This window comes from Lepisma saccharinum, chromosome 28, assembly GCF_977018435.1.
Source record: "Lepisma saccharinum chromosome 28, izLepSacc3.1, whole genome shotgun sequence".
NCBI classification, from domain to species: domain Eukaryota; kingdom Metazoa; phylum Arthropoda; class Insecta; order Zygentoma; family Lepismatidae; genus Lepisma; species Lepisma saccharinum.
The window spans coordinates 22,169,155-22,191,400 of NC_139256.1; positions in this window are offsets into that span (position 1 = coordinate 22,169,155).

The following is a 22,246-nucleotide window of genomic DNA, read 5'->3' on the forward strand; positions in this document are numbered from 1 at the left end:
ATTTCAATACGGTCCAGGAACCTTTTTTCCCGGATAAATTTCAATACGGTCCAGGAACCTTTTTCCCCGGATAAATTTCAATACGGTCCAGGAACCTTTTTTCCCGGATAAATTTCAATACGGTCCAGGAACCTTTTTTCCCGGATAAATTTCAATACGGTAAAGGAACCTGTTTTCCGGATAAATTTCAATACGGTCCAGGAACCTTTTTCCCCGGATAAATTTAAATACGGTCCAGGAACCTTTTTCCCCGGATAAATTTCAATACGGTCCAGGAACCTTTTTCCCCGGATAAATTTCAATACGGTCCAGGAACCTTTTTCCCCGGATAAATTTCAATACGGTCCAGGAACCTTTTTCCCCGGGTAAATTTCAATAAGGTCCAGGAACCTTTTTTCCCGGGTAAATTTCAATACGGTCCAGGAACCTTTTTCCCGGATAAATTTCAATACGGTCCAGGAACCTTTTTCCCCGGATAAATTTCAATACGGTCCAGGAACCTTTTTCCCCGGATAAATTTCAATACGGTCCAGGAACCTTTTTCCCCGGATAAATTTCAATACGGTCCAGGAACCTTTTTCCCCGGATAAATTTCAATACGGTCCAGGAACCTTTTTTCCCGGATAAATTTCAATACGGTCCAGGAACCTTTTTCCCCGGATAAATTTCAATACGGTCCAGGAACCTTTTTTCCCGGATAAATTTCAATACGGTCCAGGAACCTTTTTCCCGGATAAATTTCAATACGGTCCAGGAACCTTTTTTCCCGGGTAAATTTCAATACGGTAAAGGAACCTTTTTCCCGGATAAATTTCAATACGGTCCAGGAACCTTTTTTCCCGGGTAAATTTCAATACGGTCCAGGAACCTTTTTTCCCGGATAAATTTCAATACGGTCCAGGAACCTGTTTTCCGGATAAATTTCAATACGGTAAAGGAACCTGTTTTCCCGGGTAAATTTCAATACGGTCCATGAACCTTTTTTCCCGGATAAATTTCAATACGGTAAAGGAACCTGTTTTCCGGATAAATTTCAATACGGTCCAGGAACCTTTTTCCCCGGATAAATTTCAATACGGTCCAGGAACCTTTTTTCCCGGGTAAATTTCAATACGGTCCAGGAACCTTTTTTCCCGGATAAATTTCAATACGGTCCAGGAACCTTTTTTCCCGGATAAATTTCAATACGGTAAAGGAACCTGTTTTCCGGATAAATTTCAATACGGTCCAGGAACCTTTTTCCCCGGATAAATTTAAATACGGTCCAGGAACCTTTTTCCCCGGATAAATTTCAATACGGTCCAGGAACCTTTTTCCCCGGATAAATTTCAATACGGTCCAGGAACCTTTTTCCCCGGATAAATTTCAATACGGTCCAGGAACCTTTTTCCCCGGATAAATTTCAATACGGTCCAGGAACCTTTTTTCCCGGATAAATTTAAATATGGTCCAGGAACCTTTTTCCCCGGATAAATTTCAATACGGTCCAGGAACCTTTTTCCCCGGATAAATTTCAATACGGTCCAGGAACCTTTTTTCCCGGATAAATTTAAATACGGTCCAGGAACCTTTTTCCCCGGATAAATTTAAATACGGTCCAGGAACCTTTTTCCCCGGATAAATTTCAATACGGTCCAGGAACCTTTTTCCCCGGATAAATTTCAATACGGTCCAGGAACCTTTTTCCCCGGATAAATTTCAATACGGTAAAGGAACCTTTTTTCCCGGGTAAATTTCAATACGGTCCAGGAACCTTTTTCCCCGGATAAATTTCAATACGGTCCAGGAACCTTTTTTCCCGGGTAAATTTCAATACGGTCCAGGAACCTTTTTCCCGGATAAATTTCAATACGGTAAAGGAACCTGTTTTCCGGATAAATTTCAATACGGTCCAGGAACCTTTTTCCCCGGATAAATTTCAATACGGTCCAGGAACCTTTTTCCCCGGATAAATTTCAATACGGTCCAGGAACCTTTTTCCCCGGATAAATTTAAATACGGTCCAGGAACCTTTTTCCCCGGATAAATTTCAATACGGTCCAGGAACCTTTTTCCCCGGATAAATTTCAATACGGTCCAGGAACCTTTTTTCCCGGGTAAATTTCAATACGGTCCAGGAACCTTTTTCCCGGATAAATTTCAATACGGTCCAGGAACCTTTTTCCCCGGATAAATTTCAATACGGTAAAGGAACCTGTTTTCCGGATAAATTTCAATACGGTCCAGGAACCTTTTTCCCCGGATAAATTTCAATACGGTCCAGGTACCTTTTTTCCCGGGTAAATTTCAATACGGTCCAGGAACCTTTTTTCCCGGATAAATTTCAATACGGTAAAGGAACCTGTTTTCCGGATAAATTTCAATACGGTCCAGGAACCTTTTTCCCCGGATAAATTTAAATACGGTCCAGGAACCTTTTTCCCCGGATAAATTTCAATACGGTCCAGGAACCTTTTTCCCCGGGTAAATTTCAATACGGTCCAGGAACCTTTTTCCCCGGATAAATTTCAATACGGTCCAGGAACCTTTTTCCCGGATAAATTTCAATACGGTCCAGGAACCTTTTTCCCCGGATAAATTTCAATACGGTCCAGGAACCTTTTTCCCCGGATAAATTTCAATACGGTCCAGGAACCTTTTTCCCCGGATAAATTTCAATACGGTAAAGGAACCTTTTTCCCCGGATAAATTTCAATACGGTCCAGGAACCTTTTTCCCCGGATAAATTTTAATACGGTAAAGGAACCTTTTTTCCCGGATAAATTTCAATACGGTGTAGGAACCTTTTTCCCGGGTAAATTTCAATACGGTCCAGGAACCTTTTTCCCGGATAAATTTCAATACGGTCCAGGAACCTTTTTCCCCGGATAAATTTCAATACGGTAAAGGAACCTGTTTTCCGGATAAATTTCAATACGGTCCAGGAACCTTTTTCCCCGGATAAATTTCAATACGGTCCAGGAACCTTTTTCCCCGGATAAATTTCAATACGGTCCAGGAACCTTTTTTCCCGGATAAATTTCAATACGGTAAAGGAACCTGTTTTCCGGATAAATTTCAATACGGTCCAGGAACCTTTTTCGACGGATAAATTTAAATACGGTCCAGGAACCTTTTTCCCCGGATAAATTTCAATACGGTCCAGGAACCTTTTCCCCGGATAAATTTCAATACGGTCCAGGAACCTTTTTTCCCGGGTAAATTTCAATACGGTCCAGGAACCTTTTTCCCGGATAAATTTCAATACGGTAAAGGAACCTGTTTTCCGGATAAATTTCAATACGGTCCAGGAACCTTTTTCCCCGGATAAATTTCAATACGGTCCAGGAACCTTTTTCCCCGGATAAATTTCAATACGGTCCAGGAACCTTTTTCCCCGGATAAATTTAAATACGGTCCAGGAACCTTTTTCCCCGGATAAATTTCAATACGGTCCAGGAACCTTTTTCCCCGGATAAATTTCAATACGGTCCAGGAACCTTTTTTCCCGGGTAAATTTCAATACGGTCCAGGAACCTTTTTCCCGGATAAATTTCAATACGGTCCAGGAACCTTTTTCCCCGGATAAATTTCAATACGGTAAAGGAACCTGTTTTCCGGATAAATTTCAATACGGTCCAGGAACCTTTTTCCCCGGATAAATTTCAATACGGTCCAGGAACCTTTTTTCCCGGGTAAATTTCAATACGGTCCAGGAACCTTTTTTCCCGGATAAATTTCAATACGGTAAAGGAACCTGTTTTCCGGATAAATTTCAATACGGTCCAGGAACCTTTTTCCCCGGATAAATTTAAATACGGTCCAGGAACCTTTTTCCCCGGATAAATTTCAATACGGTCCAGGAACCTTTTTCCCCGGGTAAATTTCAATACGGTCCAGGAACCTTTTTTCCCGGATAAATTTCAATACGGTCCAGGAACCTTTTTCCCGGATAAATTTCAATACGGTCCAGGAACCTTTTTCCCCGGATAAATTTCAATACGGTCCAGGAACCTTTTTCCCCGGATAAATTTCAATACGGTCCAGGAACCTTTTTCCCCGGATAAATTTCAATACGGTAAAGGAACCTTTTTCCCCGGATAAATTTCAATACGGTCCAGGAACCTTTTTCCCCGGATAAATTTCAATACGGTAAAGGAACCTTTTTTCCCGGATAAATTTCAATACGGTGTAGGAACCTTTTTCCCGGGTAAATTTCAATACGGTCCAGGAACCTTTTTCCCGGATAAATTTAAATACGGTCCAGGAACCTTTTTCCCCGGATAAATTTAAATACGGTCCAGGAACCTTTTTCCCCGGATAAATTTCAATACGGTCCAGGAACCTTTTTCCCCGGATAAATTTCAATACGGTAAAGGAACCTGTTCTCCGGATAAATTTCAATACGGTCCAGGAACCTTTTTCCCCGGATAAATTTCAATACGGTCCAGGAACCTTTTTCCCCGGATAAATTTCAATACGGTCCAGGAACCTTTTTCCCCGGATAAATTTCAATACGGTCCAGGAACCTTTTTCCCCGGATAAATTTCAATACGGTCCAGGAACCTTTTTCCCCGGATAAATTTCAATACGGTCCAGGAACCTTTTTCCCCGGATAAATTTCAATACGGTCCAGGAACCTTTTTCCCCGGATAAATTTCAATACGGTCCAGGAACCTTTTTCCCCGGATAAATTTCAATACGGTCCAGGAACCTTTTTTCCCGGATAAATTTCAATACGGTAAAGGAACCTGTTTTCCGGATAAATTTCAATACGGTCCAGGAACCTTTTTCCCCGGATAAATTTAAATACGGTCCAGGAACCTTTTTCCCCGGATAAATTTCAATACGGTCCAGGAACCTTTCTCCCCGGATAAATTTCAATACGGTCCAGGAACCTTTTTCCCCGGATAAATTTCAATACGGTCCAGGAACCTTTTTCCCGGATAAATTTCAATACGGTCCAGGAACCTTTTTCCCCGGATAAATTTCAATACGGTCCAGGAACCTTTTCCCCGGATAAATTTCAATACGGTCCAGGAACCTTTTTCCCCGGATAAATTTCAAAACGGTCCAGGAACCTTTTTTCCCGGATAAATTTCAATACGGTCCAGGAACCTTTTTCCCCGGGTAAATTTCAATACGGTCCAGGAACCTTTTTCCCCGGATAAATTTCAATACGGTCCAGGAACCTTTTTTCCCGGATAAATTTCAATACGGTCCAGGAACCTTTTTCCCGGATAAATTTCAATACGGTCCAGGAACCTTTTTTCCCGGGTAAATTTCAATACGGTAAAGGAACCTTTTTCCCGGATAAATTTCAATACGGTCCAGGAACCTTTTTTCCCGGGTAAATTTCAATACGGTCCAGGAACCTTTTTTCCCGGATAAATTTCAATACGGTCCAGGAACCTGTTTTCCGGATAAATTTCAATACGGTAAAGGAACCTGTTTTCCCGGGTAAATTTCAATACGGTCCATGAACCTTTTTTCCCGGATAAATTTCAATACGGTAAAGGAACCTGTTTTCCGGATAAATTTCAATACGGTCCAGGAACCTTTTTCCCCGGATAAATTTCAATACGGTCCAGGAACCTTTTTTCCCGGGTAAATTTCAATACGGTCCAGGAACCTTTTTTCCCGGATAAATTTCAATACGGTCCAGGAACCTTTTTCCCCGGATAAATTTCAATACGGTCCAGGAACCTTTTTTCCCGGATAAATTTCAATACGGTCCAGGAACCTTTTTTCCCGGATAAATTTCAATACGGTAAAGGAACCTGTTTTCCGGATAAATTTCAATACGGTCCAGGAACCTTTTTCCCCGGATAAATTTAAATACGGTCCAGGAACCTTTTTCCCCGGATAAATTTCAATACGGTCCAGGAACCTTTTTCCCCGGATAAATTTCAATACGGTCCAGGAACCTTTTTCCCCGGATAAATTTCAATACGGTCCAGGAACCTTTTTCCCCGGGTAAATTTCAATAAGGTCCAGGAACCTTTTTTCCCGGGTAAATTTCAATACGGTCCAGGAACCTTTTTCCCGGATAAATTTCAATACGGTCCAGGAACCTTTTTCCCCGGATAAATTTCAATACGGTCCAGGAACCTTTTTCCCCGGATAAATTTCAATACGGTCCAGGAACCTTTTTCCCCGGATAAATTTCAATACGGTCCAGGAACCTTTTTCCCCGGATAAATTTCAATACGGTCCAGGAACCTTTTTTCCCGGATAAATTTCAATACGGTCCAGGAACCTTTTTCCCCGGATAAATTTCAATACGGTCCAGGAACCTTTTTCCCCGGATAAATTTCAATACGGTCCAGGAACTTTTTCCCCGGATAAATTTCAATACGGTCCAGGAACCTTTTTTCCCGGATAAATTTAAATACGGTCCAGGAACCTTTTTCCCCGGATAAATTTCAATACGGTCCAGGAACCTTTTTCCCCGGATAAATTTCAATACGGTCCAGGAACCTTTTTCCCGGATAAATTTAAATACGGTCCAGGAACCTTTTTCCCCGGATAAATTTAAATACGGTCCAGGAACCTTTTTCCCCGGATAAATTTCAATACGGTCCAGGAACCTTTTTCCCCGGATAAATTTCAATACGGTAAAGGAACCTGTTTTCCGGATAAATTTCAATACGGTCCAGGAACCTTTTTCCCCGGATAAATTTAAATACGGTCCAGGAACCTTTTTCCCCGGATAAATTTCAATACGGTCCAGGAACCTTTTTTCCCGGATAAATTTCAATACGGTCCAGGAACCTTTTTTCCCGGATAAATTTCAATACGGTAAAGGAACCTGTTTTCCGGATAAATTTCAATACGGTCCAGGAACCTTTTTCCCCGGATAAATTTAAATACGGTCCAGGAACCTTTTTCCCCGGATAAATTTCAATACGGTCCAGGAACCTTTTTCCCCGGATAAATTTCAATACGGTCCAGGAACCTTTTTCCCCGGATAAATTTCAATACGGTCCAGGAACCTTTTTCCCCGGATAAATTTCAATACGGTCCAGGAACCTTTTTTCCCGGATAAATTTAAATACGGTCCAGGAACCTTTTTCCCCGGATAAATTTCAATACGGTCCAGGAACCTTTTTCCCCGGATAAATTTCAATACGGTCCAGGAACCTTTTTTCCCGGATAAATTTAAATACGGTCCAGGAACCTTTTTCCCCGGATAAATTTAAATACGGTCCAGGAACCTTTTTCCCCGGATAAATTTCAATACGGTCCAGGAACCTTTTTCCCCGGATAAATTTCAATACGGTCCAGGAACCTTTTTCCCCGGATAAATTTCAATACGGTCCAGGAACCTTTTTTCCCGGGTAAATTTCAATACGGTCCAGGAACCTTTTTCCCCGGATAAATTTCAATACGGTCCAGGAACCTTTTTCCCCGGATAAATTTCAATACGGTCCAGGAACCTTTTTCCCCGGATAAATTTCAATACGGTCCAGGAACCTTTTTCCCCGGATAAATTTCAATACGGTCCAGGAACCTTTTTTCCCGGGTAAATTTCAATACGGTCCAGGAACCTTTTTCCCGGATAAATTTCAATACGGTCCAGGAACCTTTTTTCCCGGATAAATTTCAATACGGTCCAGGAACCTTTTTTCCCGGATAAATTTCAATACGGTCCAGGAACCTTTTTCCCCGGATAAATTTCAATACGGTCCAGGAACCTTTTTCCCCGGATAAATTTCAATACGGTCCAGGAACCTTTTTCCCCGGATAAATTTCAATACGGTCCAGGAACCTTTTTCCCCGGATAAATTTCAATACGGTCCAGGAACCTTTTTTCCCGGGTAAATTTCAATACGGTCCAGGAACCTTTTTCCCGGATAAATTTCAATACGGTCCAGGAACCTTTTTCCCCGGATAAATTTCAATACGGTCCAGGAACCTTTTTCCCCGGGTAAATTTCAATACGGTCCAGGAACCTTTTTCCCCGGATAAATTTCAATACGGTCCAGGAACCTTTTTCCCCGGATAAATTTCAATACGGTCCAGGAACCTTTTTCCCCGGGTAAATTTCAATACGGTCCAGGAACCTTTTCCCCGGATAAATTTCAATACGGTCCAGGAACCTTTTTCCCCGGATAAATTTCAATACGGTCCAGGAACCTTTTTTCCCGGATAAATTTCAATACGGTCCAGGAACCTTTTTCCCCGGGTAAATTTCAATACGGTCCAGGAACCTTTTTCCCGGATAAATTTCAATACGGTCCAGGAACCTTTTCCCCGGATAAATTTCAATACGGTCCAGGAACCTTTTTCCCCGGATAAATTTCAATACGGTCCAGGAACCTTTTTCCCGGATAAATTTAAATACGGTCCAGGAACCTTTTTCCCCGGGTAAATTTCAATACGGTCCAGGAACCTTTTTCCCCGGATAAATTTCAATACGGTCCAGGAACCTTTTTCCCGGATAAATTTCAATACGGTCCAGGAACCTTTTTCCCCGGATAAATTTCAATACGGTCCAGGAACCTTTTCCCCGGATAAATTTCAATACGGTCCAGGAACCTTTTTCCCCGGATAAATTTCAATACGGTCCAGGAACCTTTTTTCCCGGATAAATTTCAATACGGTCCAGGAACCTTTTTCCCCGGGTAAATTTCAATACGGTCCAGGAACCTTTTTCCCCGGATAAATTTCAATACGGTCCAGGAACCTTTTTTCCCGGATAAATTTCAATACGGTAAAGGAACCTGTTTTCCGGATAAATTTCAATACGGTCCAGGAACCTTTTTCCCCGGATAAATTAAATACGGTCCAGGAACCTTTTTCCCCGGATAAATTTCAATACGGTCCAGGAACCTTTTTCCCCGGATCAATTTCAATACGGTCCAGGAACCTTTTTTCCCGGATAAATTTCAATACGGTCCAGGAACCTTTTTCCCCGGATAAATTTAAATACGGTCCAGGAACCTTTTTCCCCGGATAAATTTCAATACGGTCCAGGAACCTTTTTCCCCGGATAAATTTCAATACGGTCCAGGAAACTTTTTTCCCGGATAAATTTCAATACGGTAAAGGATCCTGTTTTCCGGATAAATTTCAATACGGTCCAGGAACCTTTTTCCCCGGATAAATTTAAATACGGTCCAGGAACCTTTTTCCCCGGATAAATTTCAATACGGTCCAGGAACCTTTTTCCCCGGATAAATTTCAATACGGTCCAGGAACCTTTTTCCCCGGATAAATTTCAATACGGTCCAGGAACCTTTTTCCCGGATAAATTTCAATACGGTCCAGGAACCTTTTTCCCCGGATAAATTTCAATACGGTCCAGGAACCTTTTCCCCGGATAAATTTCAATACGGTCCAGGAACCTTTTTCCCCGGATAAATTTCAAAACGGTCCAGGAACCTTTTTTCCCGGATAAATTTCAATACGGTCCAGGAACCTTTTTCCCCGGGTAAATTTCAATACGGTCCAGGAACCTTTTTCCCCGGATAAATTTCAATACGGTCCAGGAACCTTTTTTCCCGGATAAATTTCAATACGGTCCAGGAACCTTTTTCCCGGATAAATTTCAATACGGTCCAGGAACCTTTTTTCCCGGGTAAATTTCAATACGGTAAAGGAACCTTTTTCCCGGATAAATTTCAATACGGTCCAGGAACCTTTTTTCCCGGGTAAATTTCAATACGGTCCAGGAACCTTTTTTCCCGGATAAATTTCAATACGGTCCAGGAACCTGTTTTCCGGATAAATTTCAATACGGTAAAGGAACCTGTTTTCCCGGGTAAATTTCAATACGGTCCATGAACCTTTTTTCCCGGATAAATTTCAATACGGTAAAGGAACCTGTTTTCCGGATAAATTTCAATACGGTCCAGGAACCTTTTTCCCCGGATAAATTTCAATACGGTCCAGGAACCTTTTTTCCCGGGTAAATTTCAATACGGTCCAGGAACCTTTTTTCCCGGATAAATTTCAATACGGTCCAGGAACCTTTTTTCCCGGATAAATTTCAATACGGTCCAGGAACCTTTTTTCCCGGATAAATTTCAATACGGTCCAGGAACCTTTTTTCCCGGATAAATTTCAATACGGTAAAGGAACCTGTTTTCCGGATAAATTTCAATACGGTCCAGGAACCTTTTTCCCCGGATAAATTTAAATACGGTCCAGGAACCTTTTTCCCCGGATAAATTTCAATACGGTCCAGGAACCTTTTTCCCCGTGTAAATTTCAATACGGTCCAGGAACCTTTTTTCCCGGATAAATTTCAATACGGTCCAGGAACCTTTTTTCCCGGATAAATTTCAATACGGTCCAGGAACCTTTTTCCCCGGATAAATTTCAATACGGTCCAGGAACCTTTTTCCCCGGATAAATTTCAATACGGTCCAGGAACCTTTTTTCCCGGATAAATTTAAATACGGTCCAGGAACCTTTTTCCCCGGATAAATTTCAATACGGTCCAGGAACCTTTTTCCCCGGATAAATTTCAATACGGTAAAGGAACCTGTTCTCCGGATAAATTTCAATACGGTCCAGGAACCTTTTTCCCCGGATAAATTTAAATACGGTCCAGGAACCTTTTTCCCCGGATAAATTTCAATACGGTCCAGGAACCTTTTTTCCCGGATAAATTTCAATACGGTCCAGGAACCTTTTTTCCCGGATAAATTTCAATACGGTAAAGGAACCTGTTTTCCGGATAAATTTCAATACGGTCCAGGAACCTTTTTCCCCGGATAAATTTCAATACGGTCCAGGAACCTTTTTTCCCGGGTAAATTTCAATACGGTCCAGGAACCTTTTTCCCGGATAAATTTCAATACGGTAAAGGAACCTGTTTTCCGGATAAATTTCAATACGGTCCAGGAACCTTTTTCCCCGGATAAATTTCAATACGGTCCAGGAACCTTTTTCCCCGGATAAATTTCAATACGGTCCAGGAACCTTTTTCCCCGGATAAATTTAAATACGGTCCAGGAACCTTTTTCCCCGGATAAATTTCAATACGGTCCAGGAACCTTTTTCCCCGGATAAATTTCAATACGGTCCAGGAACCTTTTTTCCCGGGTAAATTTCAATACGGTCCAGGAACCTTTTTCCCGGATAAATTTCAATACGGTCCAGGAACCTTTTTCCCCGGATAAATTTCAATACGGTAAAGGAACCTGTTTTCCGGATAAATTTCAATACGGTCCAGGAACCTTTTTCCCCGGATAAATTTCAATACGGTCCAGGTATCTTTTTTCCCGGGTAAATTTCAATACGGTCCAGGAACCTTTTTTCCCGGATAAATTTCAATACGGTAAAGGAACCTGTTTTCCGGATAAATTTCAATACGGTCCAGGAACCTTTTTCCCCGGATAAATTTAAATACGGTCCAGGAACCTTTTTCCCCGGATAAATTTCAATACGGTCCAGGAACCTTTTTCCCCGGGTAAATTTCAATACGGTCCAGGAACCTTTTTCCCCGGATAAATTTCAATACGGTCCAGGAACCTTTTTCCCGGATAAATTTCAATACGGTCCAGGAACCTTTTTCCCCGGATAAATTTCAATACGGTCCAGGAACCTTTTCCCCGGATAAATTTCAATACGGTCCAGGAAACTTTTTCCCCGGATAAATTTCAATACGGTAAAGGAACCTTTTTCCCCGGATAAATTTCAATACGGTCCAGGAACCTTTTTCCCCGGATAAATTTTAATACGGTAAAGGAACCTTTTTTCCCGGATAAATTTCAATACGGTGTAGGAACCTTTTTCCCGGGTAAATTTCAATACGGTCCAGGAACCTTTTTCCCGGATAAATTTCAATACGGTCCAGGAACCTTTTTCCCCGGATAAATTTCAATACGGTAAAGGAACCTGTTTTCCGGATAAATTTCAATACGGTCCAGGAACCTTTTTCCCCGGATAAATTTCAATACGGTCCAGGAACCTTTTTCCCCGGATAAATTTCAATACGGTCCAGGAACCTTTTTTCCCGGATAAATTTCAATACGGTAAAGGAACCTGTTTTCCGGATAAATTTCAATACGGTCCAGGAACCTTTTTCGACGGATAAATTTAAATACGGTCCAGGAACCTTTTTCCCCGGATAAATTTCAATACGGTCCAGGAACCTTTTCCCCGGATAAATTTCAATACGGTCCAGGAACCTTTTTTCCCGGGTAAATTTCAATACGGTCCAGGAACCTTTTTCCCGGATAAATTTCAATACGGTAAAGGAACCTGTTTTCCGGATAAATTTCAATACGGTCCAGGAACCTTTTTCCCCGGATAAATTTCAATACGGTCCAGGAACCTTTTTCCCCGGATAAATTTCAATACGGTCCAGGAACCTTTTTCCCCGGATAAATTTAAATACTGTCCAGGAACCTTTTTCCCCGGATAAATTTCAATACGGTCCAGGAACCTTTTTCCCCGGATAAATTTCAATACGGTCCAGGAACCTTTTTTCCCGGGTAAATTTCAATACGGTCCAGGAACCTTTTTCCCGGATAAATTTCAATACGGTCCAGGAACCTTTTTCCCCGGATAAATTTCAATACGGTAAAGGAACCTGTTTTCCGGATAAATTTCAATACGGTCCAGGAACCTTTTTCCCCGGATAAATTTCAATACGGTCCAGGAACCTTTTTTCCCGGGTAAATTTCAATACGGTCCAGGAACCTTTTTTCCCGGATAAATTTCAATACGGTAAAGGAACCTGTTTTCCGGATAAATTTCAATACGGTCCAGGAACCTTTTTCCCCGGATAAATTTAAATACGGTCCAGGAACCTTTTTCCCCGGATAAATTTCAATACGGTCCAGGAACCTTTTTCCCCGGGTAAATTTCAATACGGTCCAGGAACCTTTTTTCCCGGATAAATTTCAATACGGTCCAGGAACCTTTTTCCCGGATAAATTTCAATACGGTCCAGGAACCTTTTTCCCCGGATAAATTTCAATACGGTCCAGGAACCTTTTTCCCCGGATAAATTTCAATACGGTCCAGGAACCTTTTTCCCCGGATAAATTTCAATACGGTAAAGGAACCTTTTTCCCCGGATAAATTTCAATACGGTCCAGGAACCTTTTTCCCCGGATAAATTTCAATACGGTAAAGGAACCTTTTTTCCCGGATAAATTTCAATACGGTGTAGGAACCTTTTTCCCGGGTAAATTTCAATACGGTCCAGGAACCTTTTTCCCGGATAAATTTAAATACGGTCCAGGAACCTTTTTCCCCGGATAAATTTAAATACGGTCCAGGAACCTTTTTCCCCGGATAAATTTCAATACGGTCCAGGAACCTTTTTCCCCGGATAAATTTCAATACGGTAAAGGAACCTGTTCTCCGGATAAATTTCAATACGGTCCAGGAACCTTTTTCCCCGGATAAATTTCAATACGGTCCAGGAACCTTTTTCCCCGGATAAATTTCAATACGGTCCAGGAACCTTTTTCCCCGGATAAATTTCAATACGGTCCAGGAACCTTTTTCCCCGGATAAATTTAAATACGGTCCAGGAACCTTTTTCCCCGGATAAATTTCAATACGGTCCAGGAACCTTTTTCCCCGGATAAATTTCAATACGGTCCAGGAACCTTTTTCCCCGGATAAATTTCAATACGGTCCAGGAACCTTTTTCCCCGGATAAATTTCAATACGGTCCAGGAACCTTTTTCCCCGGATAAATTTCAATACGGTCCAGGAACCTTTTTCCCCGGATAAATTTCAATACGGTCCAGGAACCTTTTTTCCCGGATAAATTTCAATACGGTAAAGGAACCTGTTTTCCGGATAAATTTCAATACGGTCCAGGAACCTTTTTCGCCGGATAAATTTAAATACGGTCCAGGAACCTTTTTCCCCGGATAAATTTCAATACGGTCCAGGAACCTTTTTCCCCGGATAAATTTCAATACGGTCCAGGAACCTTTTTCCCCGGATAAATTTCAATACGGTCCAGGAACCTTTTTCCCGGATAAATTTCAATACGGTCCAGGAACCTTTTTCCCCGGATAAATTTCAATACGGTCCAGGAACCTTTTCCCCGGATAAATTTCAATACGGTCCAGGAACCTTTTTCCCCGGATAAATTTCAAAACGGTCCAGGAACCTTTTTTCCCGGATAAATTTCAATACGGTCCAGGAACCTTTTTCCCCGGGTAAATTTCAATACGGTCCAGGAACCTTTTTCCCCGGATAAATTTCAATACGGTCCAGGAACCTTTTTTCCCGGATAAATTTCAATACGGTCCAGGAACCTTTTTCCCGGATAAATTTCAATACGGTCCAGGAACCTTTTTTCCCGGGTAAATTTCAATACGGTAAAGGAACCTTTTTCCCGGATAAATTTCAATACGGTCCAGGAACCTTTTTTCCCGGGTAAATTTCAATACGGTCCAGGAACCTTTTTTCCCGGATAAATTTCAATACGGTCCAGGAACCTGTTTTCCGGATAAATTTCAATACGGTAAAGGAACCTGTTTTCCCGGGTAAATTTCAATACGGTCCATGAACCTTTTTTCCCGGATAAATTTCAATACGGTAAAGGAACCTGTTTTCCGGATAAATTTCAATACGGTCCAGGAACCTTTTTCCCCGGATAAATTTCAATACGGTCCAGGAAACTTTTTTCCCGGGTAAATTTCAATACGGTCCAGGAACCTTTTTTCCCGGATAAATTTCAATACGGTCCAGGAACCTTTTTCCCCGGATAAATTTCAATACGGTCCAGGAACCTTTTTTCCCGGATAAATTTCAATACGGTCCAGGAACCTTTTTTCCCGGATAAATTTCAATACGGTAAAGGAACCTGTTTTCCGGATAAATTTCAATACGGTCCAGGAACCTTTTTCCCCGGATAAATTTAAATACGGTCCAGGAACCTTTTTCCCCGGATAAATTTCAATACGGTCCAGGAACCTTTTTCCCCGGATAAATTTCAATACGGTCCAGGAACCTTTTTCCCCGGATAAATTTCAATACGGTCCAGGAACCTTTTTCCCCGGGTAAATTTCAATAAGGTCCAGGAACCTTTTTTCCCGGGTAAATTTCAATACGGTCCAGGAACCTTTTTCCCGGATAAAATTCAATACGGTCCAAGAACCTTTTTCCCCGGATAAATTTCAATACGGTCCAGGAACCTTTTTCCCCGGATAAATTTCAATACGGTCCAGGAACCTTTTTCCCCGGATAAATTTCAATACGGTCCAGGAACCTTTTTCCCCGGATAAATTTCAATACGGTCCAGGAACCTTTTTTCCCGGATAAATTTCAATACGGTCCAGGAACCTTTTTCCCCGGATAAATTTCAATACGGTCCAGGAACCTTTTTCCCCGGATAAATTTCAATACGGTCCAGGAACTTTTTCCCCGGATAAATTTCAATACGGTCCAGGAACCTTTTTTCCCGGATAAATTTAAATACGGTCCAGGAACCTTTTTCCCCGGATAAATTTCAATACGGTCCAGGAACCTTTTTCCCCGGATAAATTTCAATACGGTCCAGGAACCTTTTTTCCCGGATAAATTTAAATACGGTCCAGGAACCTTTTTCCCCGGATAAATTTAAATACGGTCCAGGAACCTTTTTCCCCGGATAAATTTCAATACGGTCCAGGAACCTTTTTCCCCGGATAAATTTCAATACGGTAAAGGAACCTGTTTTCCGGATAAATTTCAATACGGTCCAGGAACCTTTTTCCCCGGATAAATTTAAATACGGTCCAGGAACCTTTTTCCCCGGATAAATTTAAATACGGTCCAGGAACCTTTTTCCCCGGATAAATTTCAATACGGTCCAGGAACCTTTTTTCCCGGATAAATTTCAATACGGTCCAGGAACCTTTTTTCCCGGATAAATTTCAATACGGTAAAGGAACCTGTTTTCCGGATAAATTTCAATACGGTCCAGGAACCTTTTTCCCCGGATAAATTTAAATACGGTCCAGGAACCTTTTTCCCCGGATAAATTTCAATACGGTCCAGGAACCTTTTTCCCCGGATAAATTTCAATACGGTCCAGGAACCTTTTTCCCCGGATAAATTTCAATACGGTCCAGGAACCTTTTTCCCCGGATAAATTTCAATACGGTCCAGGAACCTTTTTTCCCGGATAAATTTAAATACGGTCCAGGAACCTTTTTCCCCGGATAAATTTCAATACGGTCCAGGAACCTTTTTCCCCGGATAAATTTCAATACGGTCCAGGAACCTTTTTTCCCGGATAAATTTAAATACGGTCCAGGAACCTTTTTCCCCGGATAAATTTAAATACGGTCCAGGAACCTTTTTCCCCGGATAAATTTCAATACGGTCCAGGAACCTTTTTCCCCGGATAAATTTCAATACGGTAAAGGAACCTGTTTTCCGGATAAATTTCAATACGGTCCAGGAACCTTTTTCCCCGGATAAATTTAAATACGGTCCAGGAACCTTTTTCCCCGGATAAATTTCAATACGGTCCAGGAACCTTTTTTCCCGGATAAATTTCAATACGGCCCAGGAACCTTTTTTCCCGGATAAATTTCAATACGGTAAAGCAACCTGTTTTCAGGATAAATTTCAATACGGTCCAGGAACCTTTTTCCCCGGATAAATTTAAATACGGTCCAGGAACCTTTTTCCCCGGATAAATTTCAATACGGTCCAGGAACCTTTTTCCCCGGATAAATTTCAATACGGTCCAGGAACCTTTTTCCCCGGATAAATTTCAATACGGTCCAGGAACCTTTTTCCCCGGATAAATTTCAATACGGTCCAGGAACCTTTTTCCCCGGATAAATTTCAATACGGTCCAGGAACCTTTTTCCCCGGATAAATTTCAATACGGTCCAGGAACCTTTTTTCCCGGGTAAATTTCAATACGGTCCAGGAACCTTTTTCCCGGATAAATTTCAATACGGTCCAGGAACCTTTTTCCCCGGATAAATTTCAATACGGTCCAGGAACCTTTTTCCCCGGGTAAATTTCAATACGGTCCAGGAACCTTTTTCCCGGATAAATTTAAATACGGTCCAGGAAACTTTTTCCCCGGATAAATTTCAATACGGTCCAGGAACCTTTTTCCCCGGATAAATTTCAATACGGTCCAGGAACCTTTTTCCCCGGATAAATTTCAATACGGTCCAGAAACCTTTTTCCCCGGGTAAATTTCAATACGGTCCAGGAACCTTTTTTCCCGGGTAAATTTCAATACGGTCCAGGAACCTTTTTCCCGGATAAATTTCAATACGGTCCAGGAACCTTTTTCCCCGGATAAATTTCAATACGGTCCAGGAACCTTTTTCCCCGGATAAATTTCAATACGGTCCAGGAACCTTTTTTCCCGGATAAATTTCAATACGGTAAAGGAACCTGTTTTCCGGATAAATTTCAATACGGTCCAGGAACCTTTTTCCCCGGATAAATTTAAATACGGTCCAGGAACCTTTTTCCCCGGATAAATTTCAATACGGTCCAGGAACCTTTTTCCCCGGATAAATTTCAAAACGGTCCAGGAACCTTTTTTCCCGGATAAATTTCAATACGGTCCAGGAACCTTTTTCCCCGGGTAAATTTCAATACGGTCCAGGAACCTTTTTCCCCGGATAAATTTCAATACGGTCCAGGAACCTTTTTTCCCGGATAAATTTCAATACGGTCCAGGAACCTTTTTCCCGGATAAATTTCAATACGGTCCAGGAACCTTTTTTCCCGGGTAAATTTCAATACGGTAAAGGAACCTTTTTCCCGGATAAATTTCAATACGGTCCAGGAACCTTTTTTCCCGGGTAAATTTCAATACGGTCCAGGAACCTTTTTTCCCGGATAAATTTCAATACGGTCCAGGAACCTGTTTTCCGGATAAATTTCAATACGGTAAAGGAACCTGTTTTCCCGGGTAAATTTCAATACGGTCCATGAACCTTTTTTCCCGGATAAATTTCAATACGGTAAAGGAACCTGTTTTCCGGATAAATTTCAATACGGTCCAGGAACCTTTTTCCCCGGATAAATTTCAATACGGTCCAGGAACCTTTTTTCCCGGGTAAATTTCAATACGGTCCAGGAACCTTTTTTCCCGGATAAATTTCAATACGGTCCAGGAACCTTTTTTCCCGGATAAATTTCAATACGGTCCAGGAACCTTTTTTCCCGGATAAATTTCAATACGGTCCAGGAACCTTTTTTCCCGGATAAATTTCAATACGGTAAAGGAACCTGTTTTCCGGATAAATTTCAATACGGTCCAGGAACCTTTTTCCCCGGATAAATTTAAATACGGTCCAGGAACCTTTTTCCCCGGATAAATTTCAATACGGTCCAGGAACCTTTTTCCCCGTGTAAATTTCAATACGGTCCAGGAACCTTTTTTCCCGGATAAATTTCAATACGGTCCAGGAACCTTTTTTCCCGGATAAATTTCAATACGGTCCAGGAACCTTTTTCCCCGGATAAATTTCAATACGGTCCAGGAACCTTTTTCCCCGGATAAATTTCAATACGGTCCAGGAACCTTTTTCCCCGGATAAATTTAAATACGGTCCAGGAACCTTTTTCCCCGGATAAATTTCAATACGGTCCAGGAACCTTTTTCCCCGGATAAATTTCAATACGGTCCAGGAACCTTTTTTCCCGGGTAAATTTCAATACGGTCCAGGAACCTTTTTCCCGGATAAATTTCAATACGGTCCAGGAACCTTTTTCCCCGGATAAATTTCAATACGGTAAAGGAACCTGTTTTCCGGATAAATTTCAATACGGTCCAGGAACCTTTTTCCCCGGATAAATTTCAATACGGTCCAGGTACCTTTTTTCCCGGGTAAATTTCAATACGGTCCAGGAACCTTTTTTCCCGGATAAATTTCAATACGGTAAAGGAACCTGTTTTCCGGATAAATTTCAATACGGTCCAGGAACCTTTTTCCCCGGATAAATTTAAATACGGTCCAGGAACCTTTTTCCCCGGATAAATTTCAATACGGTCCAGGAACCTTTTTCCCCGGGTAAATTTCAATACGGTCCAGGAACCTTTTTCCCCGGATAAATTTCAATACGGTCCAGGAACCTTTTTCCCGGATAAATTTCAATACGGTCCAGGAACCTTTTTCCCCGGATAAATTTCAATACGGTCCAGGAACCTTTTTCCCCGGATAAATTTCAATACGGTCCAGGAAACTTTTTCCCCGGATAAATTTCAATACGGTAAAGGAACCTTTTTCCCCGGATAAATTTCAATACGGTCCAGGAACCTTTTTCCCCGGATAAATTTTAATACGGTAAAGGAACCTTTTTTCCCGGATAAATTTCAATACGGTGTAGGAACCTTTTTCCCGGGTAAATTTCAATACGGTCCAGGAACCTTTTTCCCGGATAAATTTCAATACGGTCCAGGAACCTTTTTCCCCGGATAAATTTCAATACGGTAAAGGAACCTGTTTTCCGGATAAATTTCAATACGGTCCAGGAACCTTTTTCCCCGGATAAATTTCAATACGGTCCAGGAACCTTTTTCCCCGGATAAATTTCAATACGGTCCAGGAACCTTTTTTCCCGGATAAATTTCAATACGGTAAAGGAACCTGTTTTCCGGATAAATTTCAATACGGTCCAGGAACCTTTTTCGACGGATAAATTTAAATACGGTCCAGGAACCTTTTTCCCCGGATAAATTTCAATACGGTCCAGGAACCTTTTCCCCGGATAAATTTCAATACGGTCCAGGAACCTTTTTTCCCGGGTAAATTTCAATACGGTCCAGGAACCTTTTTCCCGGATAAATTTCAATACGGTAAAGGAACCTGTTTTCCGGATAAATTTCAATACGGTCCAGGAACCTTTTTCCCCGGATAAATTTCAATACGGTCCAGGAACCTTTTTCCCCGGATAAATTTCAATACGGTCCAGGAACCTTTTTCCCCGGATAAATTTAAATACTGTCCAGGAACCTTTTTCCCCGGATAAATTTCAATACGGTCCAGGAACCTTTTTCCCCGGATAAATTTCAATACGGTCCAGGAACCTTTTTTCCCGGGTAAATTTCAATACGGTCCAGGAACCTTTTTCCCGGATAAATTTCAATACGGTCCAGGAACCTTTTTCCCCGGATAAATTTCAATACGGTAAAGGAACCTGTTTTCCGGATAAATTTCAATACGGTCCAGGAACCTTTTTCCCCGGATAAATTTCAATACGGTCCAGGAACCTTTTTTCCCGGGTAAATTTCAATACGGTCCAGGAACCTTTTTTCCCGGATAAATTTCAATACGGTAAAGGAACCTGTTTTCCGGATAAATTTCAATACGGTCCAGGAACCTTTTTCCCCGGATAAATTTAAATACGGTCCAGGAACCTTTTTCCCCGGATAAATTTCAATACGGTCCAGGAACCTTTTTCCCCGGGTAAATTTCAATACGGTCCAGGAACCTTTTTTCCCGGATAAATTTCAATACGGTCCAGGAACCTTTTTCCCGGATAAATTTCAATACGGTCCAGGAACCTTTTTCCCCGGATAAATTTCAATACGGTCCAGGAACCTTTTTCCCCGGATAAATTTCAATACGGTCCAGGAACCTTTTTCCCCGGATAAATTTCAATACGGTAAAGGAACCTTTTTCCCCGGATAAATTTCAATACGGTCCAGGAACCTTTTTCCCCGGATAAATTTCAATACGGTAAAGGAACCTTTTTTCCCGGATAAATTTCAATACGGTGTAGGAACCTTTTTCCCGGGTAAATTTCAATACGGTCCAGGAACCTTTTTCCCGGATAAATTTAAATACGGTCCAGGAACCTTTTTCCCCGGATAAATTTAAATACGGTCCAGGAACCTTTTTCCCCGGATAAATTTCAATACGGTCCAGGAACCTTTTTCCCCGGATAAATTTCAATACGGTAAAGGAACCTGTTCTCCGGATAAATTTCAATACGGTCCAGGAACCTTTTTCCCCGGATAAATTTCAATACGGTCCAGGAACCTTTTTCCCCGGATAAATTTCAATACGGTCCAGGAACCTTTTTCCCCGGATAAATTTCAATACGGTCCAGGAACCTTTTTCCCCGGATAAATTTAAATACGGTCCAGGAACCTTTTTCCCCGGATAAATTTCAATACGGTCCAGGAACCTTTTTCCCCGGATAAATTTCAATACGGTCCAGGAACCTTTTTCCCCGGATAAATTTCAATACGGTCCAGGAACCTTTTTCCCCGGATAAATTTCAATACGGTCCAGGAACCTTTTTCCCCGGATAAATTTCAATACGGTCCAGGAACCTTTTTCCCCGGATAAATTTCAATACGGTCCAGGAACCTTTTTTCCCGGATAAATTTCAATACGGTAAAGGAACCTGTTTTCCGGATAAATTTCAATACGGTCCAGGAACCTTTTTCCCCGGATAAATTTAAATACGGTCCAGGAACCTTTTTCCCCGGATAAATTTCAATACGGTCCAGGAACCTTTTTCCCCGGATAAATTTCAATACGGTCCAGGAACCTTTTTCCCCGGATAAATTTCAATACGGTCCAGGAACCTTTTTCCCGGATAAATTTCAATACGGTCCAGGAACCTTTTTCCCCGGATAAATTTCAATACGGTCCAGGAACCTTTTCCCCGGATAAATTTCAATACGGTCCAGGAACCTTTTTCCCCGGATAAATTTCAAAACGGTCCAGGAACCTTTTTTCCCGGATAAATTTCAATACGGTCCAGGAACCTTTTTCCCCGGGTAAATTTCAATACGGTCCAGGAACCTTTTTCCCCGGATAAATTTCAATACGGTCCAGGAACCTTTTTTCCCGGATAAATTTCAATACGGTCCAGGAACCTTTTTCCCGGATAAATTTCAATACGGTCCAGGAACCTTTTTTCCCGGGTAAATTTCAATACGGTAAAGGAACCTTTTTCCCGGATAAATTTCAATACGGTCCAGGAACCTTTTTTCCCGGGTAAATTTCAATACGGTCCAGGAACCTTTTTTCCCGGATAAATTTCAATACGGTCCAGGAACCTGTTTTCCGGATAAATTTCAATACGGTAAAGGAACCTGTTTTCCCGGGTAAATTTCAATACGGTCCATGAACCTTTTTTCCCGGATAAATTTCAATACGGTAAAGGAACCTGTTTTCCGGATAAATTTCAATACGGTCCAGGAACCTTTTTCCCCGGATAAATTTCAATACGGTCCAGGAAACTTTTTTCCCGGGTAAATTTCAATACGGTCCAGGAACCTTTTTTCCCGGATAAATTTCAATACGGTCCAGGAACCTTTTTCCCCGGATAAATTTCAATACGGTCCAGGAACCTTTTT